The 18,526-nt window shown below is 47.0% G+C and overlaps 1 protein-coding gene across 1 annotated transcript in view; it reads right to left on the bottom strand.

Annotated features, from left to right (window-relative positions):
* Window positions 1–12,111, bottom strand: part of LOC135908095 (endothelin-converting enzyme 1-like) — a 61,971-nt gene extending 49,860 nt beyond the window's left edge. Inside the window, exon 1 of the mRNA XM_065439848.1 lies at window positions 12,020–12,111. The gene's annotated coding sequence lies outside the window, so the exon portion shown is untranslated. The remainder of the gene's footprint in view (window positions 1–12,019) is intronic.
* Between the last annotated feature and the right edge of the window lie 6,415 nt (window positions 12,112–18,526).

Genomic DNA, 18,526 nt, shown 5'->3' with positions numbered 1-18,526 from the left:
TCACTGCAGCGCTGTCGTTTGTACTGGCCTGCTGTTTCATGGCATTGACAATGATACCAGGGCACGTAGAGACGAGCAATTGGCCCAATGCTTATGCATACTTACACAGCCCCCAGAGAAATTAGTGCGTGAATCTTGAATTACTCGGCGTTCCGAAACAGAAACTCGATACGATCGTAGGTGAATAGGCGCAGCATCGCCAGTAAGAATCCGATGCTTCACCGCGAGCGTCTGGCCTAAAGGGCGATCGTCGAAGTCGAAAATATCGCTGTAGGACCATAATACTTCGCAAAGGTCTTCAGCCTGCGTAGAGGACATATCCGTCGCAACCATTTTCTTTATGTTGGGATTGACGCCCGAGGCTGGCGCGAGGGGCATGCGAAGCTCGCGAGAACCATCGGTCGATAACGCTGCCACGTATTGGTCGCCGAGACATTCAATGGTGACAAGGCAAATACCTTGCGGTAGAATTTGCTTTGCCAATCCAAAGTTACAGACAGGCATGCGAGTGTGGTTCGCAGTAATAGTAAGTATACTGTGAGGCACCGTGACGTCATACTGTATTGCGATGTCGGGCAAAGGTACTCGCCATCAGTAACTGGTGGGAAAGACAACAGTTCAATGTAGGCTATTGACTTTGGCAGCAGCCGAAGAAAGCCGGTGGAGCGTAAGCGGTGGTGGGGTGCGTCAGAAGGTTCTGCCAGCATCGGCAACTCAAGGCGAAGGGTACAGGAAGAGCAGTCAATAAGAGCAGAATGGACGGAGAGAAAATCGAGGCTGAGAATGAGGTCGTGGGGGCAATGAGCAATTACGATGAAGAGGACAGGAGTGTGGCGGCCGGCGATGCTGACACGTGCCGTACACATGCCGATGATAGGCACAGTGCCACCATCCGCAACGCGGACGACGCGTCCCGACGCTGGGGTGAGGAGCTTGTTCAGTCCTCGGCGGAAGGCAGCACCCATAATTGAAAGATGTGCTCCTGTATCGATGAGTGCGGTGACAGGATAGCCGTCAACGTCAACGTCAAGAAGGCTTCGGTTAGTAGGTAACGTGAGCAGAGGATTTAAGGGCAGGGTCGACAGCGCACTTCACCTCCAGAAGCTGCAGTGCCTAGTTTTCCGGCTTGGTCCGGGAGGCGATAGGCGGCGAAGAGAAGCGGTGGGGTTGGGGCGAACGAGACTCGTGGCGTCGAGTTGAGGGCGAGCGGCTGTAGCGAAGGTTGGGAGCAGGGGCATCAGCGGTAGTGGGTTCATGGCGGGTGGTATAGGGTACAGAATGGCCAAAAGTGCGGGAATAAGTGGCGGCGTAAGTCCGAGGAGGTGGTGGCCATCGGTTGCGGCAGTGACGGGCGACGTGACCGATGCGACAGCAGTCGAAGCAGATCGGCCTGTCATCAAGGGGACGCCATTCGGACGGGTTGCAGCGAGATGTGTCAGAAAAGGACTGCCGGGGACGAGGAGGGCCGCTAGATAACTGGGGAACGCTGGGTCGAGACGTGGAAGACACGGTGTTCAGACACATGTTTTCAAATTCCTGTCAGACGACGGCCTGAATCATCGCAATGGTGGTTGCTGGTGGATCGGGAGGCGTCGTGGAGAAGGCTGGCGAACAGGCGTCCTCGAGTTCGCGGCGAACAATACGGGTGACGTCTTCACAGGCGGTGGTCTGACGCGGTCGACCCTCACATGTCGACGTAGTAGCAGTGTTGGGTAGCCGCGCAATAGGGTGTTAGATACGGCGGCTCTTAGCCTGTCAAGGCGACGGCATTCTTTTATAATGGTGTCGATAGTCGAGACGTTGCCGAAAACAAGCAAATTGAAAGCGTCGTCGGCGATGCCTTTTAGCCTATGTGCCACTTTATCTGCTGCGGACATATTATCGTCAGCTTTACGGCATAGAGCCAAGACGTCAAGGATGTAGGAAACGTATGGCTCTGTAGATGACTGAACACGAGACGCAAGAGCCTTTCTCGCGGCAGCCTTGCGCCCAATGGGGTCGCCGAACAGTTCCTGTAGCTTTTCCTTGAAACTGTCCCAACTCGTTATTTCGTCATCATGCGTTTGGTGCCGCACGCGTAGAGTTCCGCCGAGATAAAAGATGACATTGGCGAGCATAATCGTTGGGTCCCACCTGTTGTTAGCACTTGCGTGTTCATAGAGCTTGATCCAGTCATCGACATCCTGTCCCTCCAGGTCAGAGAACACACCTGGGGCACGATGTGGGGCAACCGTGACGATTGGAGCGTTCGGACAAGCCGAAGCCATTGCTGAGGTGGGCTCGTCACCGGGAAGCATGGTGACAAGCTCGGTGGGCCGACCACTTCGGAGTTCCGTGGTTAGGACGTGGATCACTGACCTCCACCAGAAATGTTACGTGTGGAAATATACAGACGAAAGATACTATTTACACTGGAGCCAGGCAGCCAGTCTGACAGTCGCTCGTGCCAAGGGCACCGACCAACTTCTTCGACGTTCTCGCGGCGGCTCGTCTCTTAAACATCGCTCGGTGATATCGTAATAATATGAAATATTCGTACAGAATCTTAAAAATGTGTTGGAATGAAAAAAACTGAAATTGTAGTCGATGGCTGCACAACTTTGAGGGATGGCTTCACATGTTTTGCTTAAGTGCACCGGGTGAATATCGTGAGCTCAGCGAGATGCTAAATTTAAATTAAATAACCGGGTTTAACGGCCCTAAACTGCACAGTGGGTTACGAGGGACAGCGTAGAATAGAGACATCCGGGTGTAATTCGGAACGCCTGGGGTTCTTTAAAGTGCACCAAGGCAGGGTACAGAAGCTCTTTTCATTCCACGCCCATTCGAATCGGCATAATGGAGCAACTGTGACCAGTATAACTTGTATGTTGTGCATATAGTATGCTTCTATAAGCGTGACGAATATAGGCGTGACGAATATATCTTTTAATTGATACGTAGAAGATAATTAGGAAAAAATAAATTACATTTGACTATAAGACAATTTGTCGCTGGTGGACGCAAAAGGCAAATCCACGACTTGGTCATTACGCAAGCGATTCTCTACGAATTGAGCTATAGTGACGGCTGTCTCCCCGTCCACTTCCTTGTGTATTCGTGCTTGTCTGCAAGATGTAGCAAGGGGGTGTTAACCAGCACCACTGGCTACCGTGGTGCTGGACGCGGAACAGCCTCTTAGCACTAGGTGTCGCGCTACTGGACACGTTGCAGAAAGACGGCAGGGATGCGGCAACCAAACCGAGTAGCAACGAGCAGCTGGGTGGAACCAAAGTGATTGAGGTCCTGTGTAGCACGGCGCGGCTACATGCAGAAACAAAAGTTGTGGATTCGCAAATATATTTTCAGCAGAAATATTTCATGCGTGGTAGCTTTCTGACTGTGGTTAAGATATGCTGAGTCAAGGCATCGAGCTAGCGCACGAATTAAGCTGCGCAGCTGGGCTAAGGTTTATCTTAGAGTTCGTATTCCGACCCGACCACCAAAGCGTCTTTGCCGACGTATTGTTGATAAGGACCGTACAGCTAATACCTTTGAATTAGCCCTGACGACGGCATCGTTCTGAGAAGTGCGTCCGTTAAAAACAATTGGAAATCCTCCCACCGTACATGGCATTCTCATGTTCTTACAAAATTAGCAGCCGTATTGAAAAGTTATATTGCTTCTGAATGCATGACAGAAGCGAAGTGAGAAAGAACGAAACGGAGGAAGGATGCTGTGTATAAGTGGTGTCATAATCCCCGCCCCAGCTATGGTTCGCCCGAAAGTAACAGAAAGAAGGCCGGTATAACGTAAAACTATTTCGATCTGTTTTTATTCCAAATCAGCCATTAGCCCTCCGTAAAAGGTCAAAACAGCTCAGGCTCTGCCAATTTGGACATGATGACAAGGAGAAAAAAGCGCTAAACCGCGCCTCCGTCTCTTGGCCCTGTCTTTTAGCACTATTTTCTGCTCGTAAGATTGGAATAGGTTTACGTTATAAAGGCCTTGATCTCGAAGTCTATGCGTTTGCGGGCTGCATGAGGCGGAATTGATTGCGCAACCGCAAAGACGGCACGGTCGTGTTCACTTTACAAAGTACTCATTAAATTCTCGCTCTTCCTTTGTTTCGTTCGCACTTATTTCGCGTTTTTTCCCCCTTGTTTTCCTACACTGGTGCATTCTGATAGCAGGCAGAATCTCTCTAGTTGGATTCGCTGGCAATTGCGTTACGATCGGGGTAGAATAGAAAGAACCAATAAGATGCACATGCGGAATCTCCTGCAGCAGTTCTCTAAATGATGTGTAAGCATATGCTAAGAATCACATTGAGTTTCGTCGTCGTATGTTGCTGTGTATGGTATAAGTGCAAGGGAAACACCGCGAAAGAATCGCTAAACGGAGAAGCGCGGCTTGAAAACCGGAGCGTTAGCCGAGACGAGCATGAGACGACGAAGAGGCGAGGAGCATCAATGTTCACCCATGTTATACGATGGTGCACTCGGATGCTGCTGCTGCTTCGTGGAACATGAGCACTGGCCAATGAGTGCAGTAGTACGCGAGGTAATTGAATAGCGTCACGTTTGGCAGACCTCGTGCGTAGACGGGGTCGATGACGCTACCTCCTCTCGATGCGGACCATTATCACACGTGATCAATCGTACTCCAGTGGCGGCTGCGTATTGCGCGGCCGCGAGAGCTTTGTCGAAGATCATTGCCAAAAGGCGGCAACGGAGAGGACAACAGAAGGAAAGGGAGAAGAGGAACGGCACGAGCAATAGAATGAAAAGATGGAGTGCTTGGTCTAGGGCTCGAGTCATCATTACGTGGCATGCACCATCTTCAAAGCGATCGCCGATGGGGACAGAGTATAACGAGCGCTGATAGCTTCGAGTCCACTGCATCCTCGCCGATTAGCGTGCGCTGAAGCGAGAGGCAGCAGGAAGGCCATTTCGCTCGCTCCTGCGGGCCCTATCCTGAATGCTATGTCGTCTGACGTGATGGACGGACGGACGGATGGACGGACGGACGGACGGGCGGGTTTCCTCACTGGGTAGGCTTAGAAATGTTCACGCTTTTTGGACACTCGTGGGAAGTACGCTTGGCGTGAATTAAATTTAAAGGGTTAACACATTTCATCTGGAACCTTGAGTCTCTGATAGACATTTTGTATAATGCCGCAACGTAGCATGAGCCAAGAATTAGATGCCGGCCAGTGGTGGCTAAGGCAGCCTGACCCGATTGCAGGGCCGAACGCTAGGCGCGTGTACCGGCCGTGGTGGGCCAGTGGCTGTGGCGTTGCGCTGTAGAGCTCAAGGTCACGGCTACAGTCACCACAACTGCATTCCGACGAGGCCGGAATAGAAAAGCGCCCATACACCGTGCGTGGGGTGCGCGGTAGAGAGACCAAAGTGGTCGAAACTGATCCGGAGTCCCTTAAAACGACGTGCGTCGCAATCAGAGTAGCCTTGTCCCGAAACAACCCTGAATTTTTTTTGAAAACTCTCTAAGCATTTGCAAGGCCACAATTTGGCCGTGCTAAACGTGTTTGGCCGTGCTCCAGAACAGGAAACATGGCAGCCATGCCGCGCTACTTGACTTTCTTCCTTCTATTCGAGCACTTTCCTGGGATGAAAACCTCAATGGCGCACATCTCGACAAAAGTTGTACCTCTTACAGTCAAGGCATATGAATAAGCAAAACTGTTGATTTATTTCATAATAATTTGTGCCCCGCAATAATGCCGACAAGGGCACTGCGCAAAATATTTAAAAAAAAAGCCTGTCCCCGCCGGCGGACGCTTTCGCTTTTTGGCAACAACGCAAACAACGCGTTCGTGGTGAAAGCCTGGCAGCGTATGGAAGTAATTGATGCCTATCCCGTTGCGATTTCCAAGCTCGCGTTCTCAAGGCCATGTTATGTGGTGAACACACCAAGTGTACGTCAACAGAACACCGCAGGAACCTTGATATATGAACCGCAAGATTTCTATACTTGTCCGTCACTGGTTTGCGGCAGAAACTAAATGTGTGCTCAAGATTACGGCATTATGCAAAATTTCTATCAGACATTACATATATATATATATATATATATATATATATATATATATATGTGTGTGTGTGTGTGTATACATATATACACACGCGAATGAAAGATACTCCATTCAGGTGTAACAGTTATTGCAAAATATGGGCGAGCCATTGGCACGGCGGCGAGCAGAGGCCGAGCTCACAGAAAGGTAGGTGGTCTGAAGTGCGTCTTGAATTTTACCCACTTGTGTACTACCTTACGGCCGGAAGAACAGACGCATATGCGCTGATTGCATAGCGCCCACACAGCTATAGGTCGGCACGTCAAATTTCATTTGAGGAACGATGCAGAAACCGTAAAAATTGGTAAAGAGCGCGTTGGGGCAAGTGACCAGCCTGTACTACAGGCTACGCGTGTCTATTCCTCACAATGGCGGCCGGAAGGCAGCGTCCTCATAATATTACACAATTTTAAGAGTCGAGTGTGCTATAAGTTATACAAAAATTTTAACTATTAGTTTTGAGGCATTACGCACGTTTGTTTGGTACAAAAACATAAAAGAAGGCATTCAACGAATTGCATCAATTGAAAAACACGCGTGAAAAACACGCGTTTTGTTCAGGCGTAGAAGGCTGCCAAGCAAGGCCCATGACCGGATTTCTGTCGGGGCCGCAGACTCACTCGTGTTATCGCGCGCGCGAGACAACCTAAATATAGCCCTTGCGTTCGCCTGGGAAGTCAGAACTCAAGCGATCAAGTATCAATAGACGGCTATACGCGCAGACGCTCAACTTCAGCCCGACAGTGACGTGTACATTGCTTGCATGCCACTGCGAATGTCCATTTATAGACTATAGTGACGTTATGTAAAGCACTGCGAGTTGTGTTGCGACTGAAACTCTGCTAGCATGAGGGCTTTCACATGCTGCGTGTTTCAACAATGTGGTAGTCTTCGTCTTTTTGTTCCAAGATTAACACAGTAAGCTTAGTGTCTAAAATCGCTGAATATACGACACATATTGGCAGTGGTTATGGAAGAGTTGGTGGACTAAATCTAACCTGAACGGCCATTAGTCGTAGAAATTGACATCGCATGTAAGTGCAATGCATCTCACAAATATTTGCTGCATTGTATTATCATAAAAATATGTAATCACTTCAGATGGATCTTTGTAGACAGGGTGTTTCAGCGAACACAACAAACGTTGTAGTTTTAGAATTGTGTGCGGAAGATAGCACAATTACAGTCCATGAGCAGGTCTACCGGGAGATGCGGACATTCACAGGAATGTGAAAAGCATTATCGACTCATTACCAAAATACGCTAATTAAGTTCGAAGTAATCACTTTATGGCACATAGGTGGTATAAACTTTTTTAAAACAGGGTTGAAGTACCTCAGACAGGCTGGCCAACGTTTCGATAGGTGGACCTATCTTCGTCAAAGGCGGCCTCGTCATCCTCGGCGTGTTAGTTTTAAAGGGTGCACATAGCAATTTATATTCTAGCTGATGAGATTGCAAGTCATATGCACCTAAATGTAGTTGTGTGATACCATTTATAAACTGTGCTCCGTAAAATCTGCGGTAAAATGCACTGCTGTTTCACTTATTTCTTAACAAAACCTCGTTTTGTACAAGGATGCGCCACAGTGATTGGAGCGCCAATGGATTTCTGCACAATGGCGGGGAATTATCTATGTCATCCTGAGAATTCGTCTCATGTGGATTCGCCTCGGGAACTTCCCGATTAGAATTGGTGAATTGCAATATGTGCCATAAGGTAATTTTCGGGAACTTAGTTAGTCATTATTGCTAATTTGCCGATTATGCATTTCAATTCTTACGGCGATGCTGTATGTGACTCGTATCTCAAAAATTTCTTCGTCTCGGTCGAGAGAACAATGAACAGAAAACCATTCCACGAATTGAAGTGCCAAGTGCCTATATGGATTAGAATTACGCGTGCAAGAGATGCCCCATTATTTGTTTCAATACGGAAAAGCACAAAGCCACTGTCAAAGCCACATGACAGATGATAAGGCACGTTCGAACAATGCGAATCCCATAGCGTTCACCGTACGCGTTTAGCGGCAATGGCTACGGTTACAGAAGCTGCAGTTGCCGGGAAGCGGCAACTGTGAAATACGAAGAACGGAGCGACGTCACTACACATTCATGCGTAAAAAAGAAGCGGCTCAGTAACTGATTTCATGTGTGTTGTGATAGCGCTATAGGAAGGCCACGCATAATTAGGACTCTCGAGCATCGTGAACACGACGAGCGGCGACGGGAACAGCTGCGTCGGTATACACAACGGCGCCGTGCTCAGGCAAGGCGAGACGCAGTGGTTCCTGCCCCAAGCAAGTCACGCGCACTTGGGACGCCGAAATAAAGATTTTGTACGGAGCATTGAATTCCCTTTCTACCGATGATTTCATGTTCTACATTGCTCAGTCTGTAGAGGCCACGTCACATTGGTCTTTCGGATCAGGTGATGGGTCACAGATTCGCTGGTCAACCACCTTTACAGCGTGGATTATAACCCCTTCATTTGCGTGAAAGTAGTGCCCGCCTTTTCAGGTAGACCTGTTCATGGACTACATTAGCGCTATTGGGCGCAAGCAACTTTTCAAATTTTTTGAAGGTGTTCGCTAAAACACCCGGTATATCTCTGACTGAGCTTCATTTCTCTAAATTTGTTTGTGGTGCTCCACTAAGTGTACCACGATCGCAAAACACGATGGAGATTTCACTTCTGTCTACAGTCGAATACGGCTGCTTCACTCAGTAATCAGGTGGCGTGATCAGATGTTTAAAGGCATAGAAGCGTAGCTATTGTAACAGTATTATAAACACTGAGGATGACTTGCATGAGCCGCTCCTTCGGTAGATTTGACGGACGGACGGACGGACGGACGGACGAACGGACGGATGAATGGATGGATGGATGGATGGATGGATGGATGGATGGATGGATGGATGGATGGATGGATGGATGGATGGATGGACGGACGGACGGACGGACGGACGGACGGACGGACGGACGGACGGACGGATGGATGGACGGATGGATGGATGGATGGATGGATGGATGGATGGATGGATGGATGGATGGATGGATGGATGGATGGATGGATGGATGGATGCCAATGGGGCTATCCCATTGCATCCATCAATGCATCGAATTTACTATGAGGCTCAATATAGCACGAGGTTCACGTTCTGTGTGGATATAAATATGTTTGCTTAAAATTAGGGGAAACTAACCGTCAGACATATTCTTTGCAGTAAACCTGCGGCAAAAATTACGTCAGCCCGCACGCCACATGGTGTTGTCTGCACACTTTTGCGCCATAGATAAAACCAACTTTGGTCGCATTCTGCCATCCTAAGATTCAAACGACACAGAAAGGCTGACCAGAAGCGTAGATAGGAATACACGCTATTACATTCTTGCAAAATGTTTTTGCTGATATCAGCAGCTTCAATGCTCACGCGTGTGCTGGCTGTGGAAACCTTTGAAAAGGGGGAAGCACGTTGCCGATATAACCGTCAATGCGAGAGCAGCTTTTCCGATCAGTAAACGACCTTTAATGTCAACGCCCTACGAAATGGGGATACATAAAGAGAGTTATGCTATGTTCTTGAAGTAGTAATTAAGGATAGAAAATGAAGTCCTTTGTTGTGCTGCAGAAATTAAGTGAAAGTTAACTGGCCCCGATATTACCTGACACGACTCGTAATTTAGTGGCTCGACTGATTTTTGCGCGGAGCCTCATTTCTCGTTCGGATACCGTTGGTCTGTCATTGGTCTCAATAAGGCCTAAGCCCTATAAAAGCTAAATTCACGTGCTATGACGAGACCGAAGTGGAAACGGGTGCTTGCAATTTACTGGCGGTAAATTGCTCTTGCCGCATTTATCATTAATTCGGCCGTACGTGATTGTTAGGACGCCGCTACGCTGCCGTGACTGCGAGAGTCGGCCACTCGGCGCGGTGAATAAAAGTGGTAAAAATAAACGAAAGGTTGCGAAATGTAGAGACTGACAAATAAATGTTTCGTGCGTACCACCTTACTTTGAAGATGTACTCGTTTCACATCTAAGCCTAAAACGTTTTGCGTCTTACACGGCATGACCGACGGCAGTTTCGAGGCTTCTCGCGGAGCACATAGCCATCCTAGATTGCGCACAGATGAACAGTAGAAACCAGATGTACCAGATAGCTGTTGCTATAGCTCGATTGCTAGAGCATCGCAGGTTTGAGCGGAAGATATGGTTACGGGTCACATCGTTTGCAAGTAGGTTTTTTTTTCGTTTGCTTTCTTAGTTTATTTCACGAATGTTTATGTATTTCAGTTGGAACCACAGTTAGTTTGCCATGTCATTGCCTAGGCTTAATTGCCTGTTGGCTTCACGTGTCAGGAAACTGACTGAGACCCTCGGTTCCAATTATTGTTGCTAAACTGGCAAATGTTCTCCTGATAGCAATACAGGAAAAGCGCTTGTAGAGGCTAAAAACAATATTTATGGCGTTAAATGGCGCAAGAACTGCAGCAAATGCGTTCCAATAATCGGGACCGAATTCTCGAAGCTTTTTGTTTCGTAAGGACAGCTGCTTGTAGTTGGCCACCCGCTTGTGATATCTTCATTATCGTTATCAGCTGTTTGTTGGTCTTAAGAACTTGTCTGCATTAAGAAAACATCCGTGAATACGGACGCGGAATAACGTATTATTTCTAATTGCCTTCGGAGCTGCTATGAGTCGCGATCCCTTCCGGAATGTAAAAGCAACCGCGTTTCTGATTTCCCCATCAAAAATTGGAGGACGCTTAAGCTTCGCCTTCAAGAGTGGGACGCGACAGCGTTCCCGTCGACCCGCCAAGGGGTATAAGACAATGCGCTACGGCACAGCAGTCACTTACGATGCGCCCCGCATCGGACTTAGCGCCCACCTATCACGCGGTGAGCGTCGAGCAACGCAGCGTTGGGCGCGGCAACGAAACGTGCGCCTGAGCGAACGAAACGAACCAAAGAACTCGGTGTCTCGGAGGGGAAACGATCTACGCCAGCCAAACGTCGTGATCGGCACGGGCAGAGAGATAGATAGTAATCTAAACCGGAAGCACGGCGAAGCGTCGTCAGGGGAGAGGGAGTCCCGCGACGCGCCTGGCAGCGGTCCCAATGCGCGCGCGGCGCGCCTCCTGTCGGGGCAGCGCCGTACATTGAGAGGAGGGGGTCTTCTGTGTTTGCCGCAAGATGGCTCTGCGTGTGCGGAAAGCGCAGAAGAAATGCAGCGGAAACGCACTTCGCAACTCGTGTAATTGTGACTTCTGTACGTTACATGTTCATAATTACCGATATACACCGCAGTATAACTTTCCACGGCTCGTTTCGAAGGCAACACCGCATTCACTAGAGGCGCGTTTGCACCGCTTGGAAGCATCGAACTCGTGGCTGAGTGGTAGCGTCTCCGTCTCACACTCCGGAGACCTGGGTTCGATTCCCACCGGGCCAATCTTGGAAGTTGCTTTTTATTTATGAAGCGCCTGCCGTGATTTATCGCTCACGGTCAACGCCGCCGACGCCGACACCCGACGCCGACGACACCGGCTTTTCTGCGACACGAGCTCCTTAACGCTATCGCGTTAAAACTGCGACAACCAAATGGCAATCACTGACGCGAAGGAGCACCTGATACTCGCATATAGGCCGTGTCACCTAATACATCGGGAGACTTGAAATACTTTCGGCATAGTGTCGCCTATGGTTGGCGCGCGTGCTTAATAACACACGGCGACAATGTTTTAATTGCAGCCGAAATGCGTACCGTATTGTTGGGGCAGAAAGGCGATTGCCAAAGGCACTCGTTCCCGTAGAGGGACATTAGAGGTTGCGTGGCGCAAAGTCGGTGCTCTGACGTTGATCCACGCAACTCACATCGTGAGTTGCTTGGATCTATATTCTAGGTAATTAAAACTCGAAAAAAAATTGGTGGCGCACTCACCTGTGCGTTGTAGAGAAACAGCTGAGCCAGCTGAAGCTGACGATGGTCGAAAAATCCCAGTCGCGTGAATTCGAAAAGGACGCTTCTTCTTTCTTGCACGCGCGTCACAGCGCAGAAGTAGTGCTGCGTTTTTTCCTACTCGCTAATGATACTAAACCAGCGGAATGCACGTTGATCTGATCGAACGCAAAAAAAGGTGTTTTCCAGAGCTCCTATGCCAGAACTTGCCACGTTGGAAGGATCAGTTTGCATAAAGGTGAGACAATTAGCGCTACCTTACGAAACTGAAGTATTCCGAAGAAGAGGTGAAAGGCGCAGAAGGTCTATGTGGCTGAAATCTCCTCTGCAAGAGACATATTTTATTTCACCCTATTGAAAAAATTGTCAACAGCTCTTTCACCGCCCGATTGATGACCGATATCCCAGGGTGGGCTGCGCCATTTCACGAGGGTAGAAGAACAAGAAATGAGTAAAGAAAAATGGTACACCTTTGGATCCACATAAGATGTGAAACACGGAAAGTTTCTCACGAAGTTCTTTGGATCTACAGCAGATCCTAAATACCGTGACCGTTTGATAAAAAAGATACATGTAACATGATACTAGTGCAGATGGCTCTGCCAAGGGCCCCTTTGTATATAAAGTTCAACTATTTTCCTCAGTTTTTCATCAACATTGTTTCGTTTTTATAGTCCGTTACACAAGCATCACGTGATGCACGATGCTCTGCGGATAGATCAAATATGCAAAGACAGCTCTTCGTGTCAGTCAATCACTCACTCGCTCCATGATGTCTGGTCTCATAGTAACCTTCCTAGCCCTCCTGTTCTCTCTTTCCCTGTCTTACAGTATTCAGAGTAGGGCTAGGCGAGTCCACTTGAGGTCGACCGCACTCCTTTGAAGAGTATAGGTATCTGATTTCCTTCTCTCCACTTCATGTACGCGCGCGCGTCTTAAGTACGTCTTACACCGATTACGCATTTAAATCACGTGATCCGCAATTACCACGCCTTTTATTAAGCATTGTCACTGATTAGAACAAAGTGCATCCCCGCATCACTCGCCTATGTTTTTCTCTGCTGCTGAGCGCGCATTGGCGTCTTTGGTAGAGAAGAAAGAAGCTGGTCGTCTCAGGCGGGCATATAAGAAAAAAAATGAGTAACTTCAGCCTGCGCAAAGGAGGAAGAAGGCGAAAGCGTGCGCACTCACGAGATGTTCATTAAATTACTTGACATTCTCATACGAATGCACTGTTGCTTCCTTTCATTTGTTGTCTCGTTACTTGTTTACACTAACGGTCATGGGCACCACTCCCACCAATGGTCGTGAGTTCAAATGCCTTAATTAACTTTACATTAATGAACTGTGTGTTAACTAACTTCGTCTTAATTTACGCTAACGGTCATCCATAAGGGATTTAATCAACTAGATGTGAATTACCTGTGTCCTAATTGGATGTCCCCTAAATAACTCCAAAAGTCGTGGGTTTGACTCCGACCAAAGTTCGAGGGTTCGACCTTCGATTTTGTTGCCATTGAAGTAGGACGCCATAGCACCAAACGGCAAATTTTTCGACCCCTGAGCCATCTAAAGCTCCCGCCTTAATAAATGTCGCAGGCTGTTACAAAGCATATATGGACACGGACAACGATTCACGCCTCGTCACAGTTTCGTTCTCGGCGTCAACTCATTTCCCTCCCAGCCCTACGCATTTATGTGTGCGAGAAGACGTCTATTCGGATTGTGTTAAAGGGTGCATTCCAAAACGGTCCAGGTAACTTAGATCACTGCATAGTCGATGGCCTTATGTGCAGAGCATCGGGATGCCGTGCTGAAGGGACCGTGTTTGAAACCAACCGTTCGACCAACCTGGGTCACTGGGCATGTGCGACTGCGTGTGTACCACATTTCAACGAACCTCTTTGATGACGACTAAAATTAATTGGTATGTGGTGCTCCTGAATCACACAAAATAAACATTTTACATTTCCCAGGTGCTGGGAGGAATCGAACGGATGCCTTATATTCAGACAATCGTGTCTGACTGACATGCGTAACCCGCGAACTTGGTGCTGGTGGCGCTTGAGGGCGTTGCATGTCCAGAGAAAAGGAAAGAGGGTTCCGTTTATCCTATATGTGTAATAGGCACATTGCGCAACATAAGGTCCCCGGACATAAGGACGACATAGTGCTATTTGCGGACAATGCATGAAATTTTGCAGAGACTTGCGAACATTTCTCTCAACGCAGCGACAACTCTAGGCCTTAAGCTCAGCACAGAGAAACCTAGAATTATATTCTTTAATCAAGACATGAGTAATTAAGTGGTGTCAATTTAACAGCAAGATATAACACAGTCAAGCAGTATAGATATATCGGCGTATTCACAATGTAAGGAAAGAAACACCCAACAAGATAATCTGAAAAAAAAGTAGGAGCTAAATGGAGCAATGATGAATCATAGAGCACTTTGGGGCCACAATAAATATGAGGTTGTGCATGGAATATCGGAAGGAGTATTGGTGGCAGTGCTAACGTTCGTAAATGTAATTATATCCTTAAAAATCAGATATCTTGTCCTGGTTCCAAATTAACCAAAGATCGGTAAGCTGGTTGGCTTTGGGAGTCCGGGGCAAGACCATAAATGAGGCAGTGCGAAGTGACAAGGGTTGGGCCTTGTCTCAAATCGGTAAACACAGAGCAAAATTACTCTTCAAGAAAAACTCAGCAAATGAATGAAAATTAATGGGAGGCTAAAGTGCACAAGTATTTCTACCTGAAAAGCGTGGACACAATATGGAAGAATAGGTCAAGAAAGTTGGCAACCAAGTACAGGGTAATTGAAAATGTAAATAAACAACCACAAGTCATCAAAATGAACTGAGAGAAACAGAGATAGTGAATTGGGTGAAAAGAATGGGCCATGGAGATTGAAAAGAATAGAAGAAAGAAATCATAGCACGAAGGGAAGTGCCTTGCGATATGAGGCACGATTTGTTGCCTAAGGAGAAAAACAAACCAGAGCAAATATACGCAATCAGATGATGCATCCGTACGCTGCAGCAAAATTGCGGCCCACTCAGCGCATCCTAATGGCGTGCTAAGGGGTTCACATAGTGAGACCGGTAGGGAAGGTTACACCATCCAGAGGCACTTGGATTTAAAGTGGACGGAAGCACCAACAGGTCAGCAGTCGAGATAAGTAAGAGACGTTCTGTTTATTTGTGAAAAACAAAGGAGGTAAGAGAGTGAAACGATCGGATCCGTTACAGGCATAGCTAGAGGTAGAAGGTACGTACATAGAGAAGTTTTGAGGAAGCACAAAAAAAGGTTAAGGAGATTGACAAAACAAAACGCTGGAATTAAAAAGATATATAGGATACTTGAGTAAGTCAAGCAGGCTACGTGAGCATTGTAAAAATGTGGAAATCTTCACGTACGCGTATTTGGAAAAATTTTCCACAGAAGACGGTTAAGAAACAAAACGTTGAATTCCTTTCATAAAACTGTCCCCAAAACGTACAAATCTTGCTTTCTCCGTTATGCGACGCACATGATCGCAAATAATAGCCTGACTTTACCAAAATTTATATGGTTTCCTATGTTATGACGTCGGTAATACTCTAAAGTGGTTAGTAGAACAATACAGAGAAAAGCGCATATAACTGATAAGCATAACCACTTTCAGCACGGAACTTTCACTTGAAGTAATTTGCGTTTTCAGAGAGGAAAAAAAATTGTTTGAGCCTCACGATCGCAATATTTAGGTTCGCGCTTCGTGTGCATCTCATAGCACATTGGCAGGAAATACAAACCATAGCAATGCAGATTGTGGTGTGCGCGAAGAGGAATAGAAGCCGTGATTACCAAAGTTCATAAGAACCTAAATGTTGTACGTATGCCAGCTTAAGGTATACCGACGTCGCGCACTTCGCCTACGCCGACGTCGCCTACGCGCGTATTGGTAGAGCGAGCAACAAGTCGGTTTCATGAGCGTGAAATGAGAGCACTACTTGCGCGACACGCATTCAGTCACCCTGAAATCAATGAAAAAAGACGACTGCATTCGGTGAACATTACTGATAGGAAGCTTTATTGAGCATATTTCACTAGCTCCGTGAGATCTCTACTATTATTCCATCTATAATTGGGCACAGATAGACAGTTGTCCATACAGTTTTTGATGGGACACAAAACAGAGGGACTTTGTGATGTCAAGCCTGGAAGACCCAATAAGTACATACAGCTGTATATTATTGGGGGCATTGTGGAGCTTGGGTCGATGACATCGTTATATTTTTACGGTATTTCGATTGGCGTTTGTACACGAAGTGATAAGTAATAAATTTTATAGATTTTTTAAGAGTACATTGTTGCAGATAACATAATTCTAGCGCTTTAACGTGATTTGTCAGAGAGGCGGACATCTACTACAAAAAAAAAATACATATTCAACTTATTTGTAAGTTTGTCTAATTACCTTTGCAATTAATTACTTTCTAGCACACATTGCAATTTACAAATTGCAGTTGGTGTGCGTACAAGGCTTATCCACTTAGATATAATTTCCAGAAATACATTAGTTCCGAGACATGTATAATTGAACTCGCTGCAATAGTTCAGTGTTCTGCTTACTCCTTCAACAAAGCACATTCTTATGCATTGAAGCACAAACATAACTGGAACGCCAATGATTTCCGTCCCAAAATTTGGGAAACACATCTCAAAACTGGTGTCGTCCTGACAGTTCATATCAAGTGGATACTAGTCTTGCTGGCTCAACGGTTAGGATTTCTAAATTGCAATATGTGCAGTAAATTAAATATCAAGTTAATTAGTGCATGCTTCTTGATTAGTTGGTGTGTTTCGATTTCTCGTGCTAGAAATGCTTATCTCTTTAAGTAATCAAGATGAACGAAAAGAATTATTCTATCTGCCACAGGCCACTTTTAACAATTACGTAAAATTGAAAAATTATCACCCCATACATTATGTAGAAAATAAATATATTATGTTCAGGAGGGGAAAACCTAGGGCCAATTAGTCCGACACGTTTGAAGAGGAATAGAAACGTGACTTCAGACGGGACGTGACCGGTCGTCCTGTCGACCCCTTCGCCACGTCCCGTCTGAAGTCGCGGTTCCTTTCCTCTTTACACATATATTATGTTGGGGTTAAAAGAAAGATGAAAACCAAATTACCCCAGCCCACGGGCATAGAAAAGATACAGTAGGAACCACACAACGGAAAACCATATGCTGCGGATACACAGACACAGCGCTGTGTCTGTATCTGTTTCTTCCTACGTCCTTCTACAGAGAGAGAAAGAGGGAGAGAGAGGAATATAGGAAGGTAGGGATGTTAGCTAGCCGAGGGTCTCGTTGCCTACCCTACGCTGAGGGGAAGGGAAAAGGGGAAGAGAGAGAAGGGAGAGAGAAGGTGTAGATACGTGTGGGTCAATTCACTATCTCTCGCAAACCAGATTTTCTGGGAAAGCACGAAGGTGCCTTCAGTGCCTTCTGAGCCGATGGTCGGTGGGGATGGTGCTCTAGTAATGTCTGTTCACTCAGAGGACAATCATCAAATTTCTTGAATGCGTTGGACAAAGATTGCCTTTGTGTTTGAAATTGAGGACAATGGCACAATAAGTGGACAATGTTCTCCTCGCATCCGCAAACATCACACGTCGGACTATCAGTCATTCTAATTAGTATTGAGTAGGCATTCGTGAAGGCAACTCCAAGCCCCAACCAACACAGAGGAGATGCTTCGCTTCGGTGCAGACTGGCCGGAGGTCTGAGTTGAAGTGACGGGTTTAGTCTGTACAGTCTTGTGCGCCTTGCATGTGCGGTATTCCACTCTGCGAAGGAGATCTTGCGAGCTCTACTGTGAAGTTGTCTCGCGGTGTCGGTCCTTGAGAGAGGAATGGGGACGAAGCGGTCTTCTTGGCTTGAAATCCGAGCAGCCTTCTCTGCCTCATTATTTCCTATGATACCGCAATAACCTGGCATCCACTGAAAATATTAAATCATGGCCTTTTTCTCCTAAATGATGGACAAGTTCCACTATTTCGCACGTGAGAAACGACTGCACACATTGCAAGGCCGGCCTTGAATCGCAGAAGACTGCCCACTTCCTAGCCCTTTCAGCACTTACCACATGAAGCGCGTCGCAGAGAGCTGCGAGCTCTGCAGCTGTAGACGTAGTGACATGGGAAGTCTTGAACCGCTGGGTATTTCTCATTGTTGGTATAACTACACGCCACCGGAACTGGTTGAGGTAGTTGATCCATCAGTACAGATATGTGTGCAGTCACTGTATTTCTCGTACAAAAGAAGTAATGTTAGTTGCTTTAGTTCTGATGATGGCAAGTCCGACTTTTTCTGAAGTCCTGGGATTCTAAGATTTACTTGAGTATGGCGCACACACCATGGATGAATGGAAGGTCTTGCCGTAGGTGTGTAGCCTGACCTGAGAGAAGCACGATGCGCGAAGACAGCCGCACTA

This window comes from Dermacentor albipictus, chromosome 5, assembly GCF_038994185.2.
Source record: "Dermacentor albipictus isolate Rhodes 1998 colony chromosome 5, USDA_Dalb.pri_finalv2, whole genome shotgun sequence".
Classification (NCBI taxonomy): Eukaryota; Metazoa; Arthropoda; class Arachnida; order Ixodida; family Ixodidae; genus Dermacentor; species Dermacentor albipictus.
This window is presented reverse-complemented; position numbering and strand designations above follow the sequence as displayed.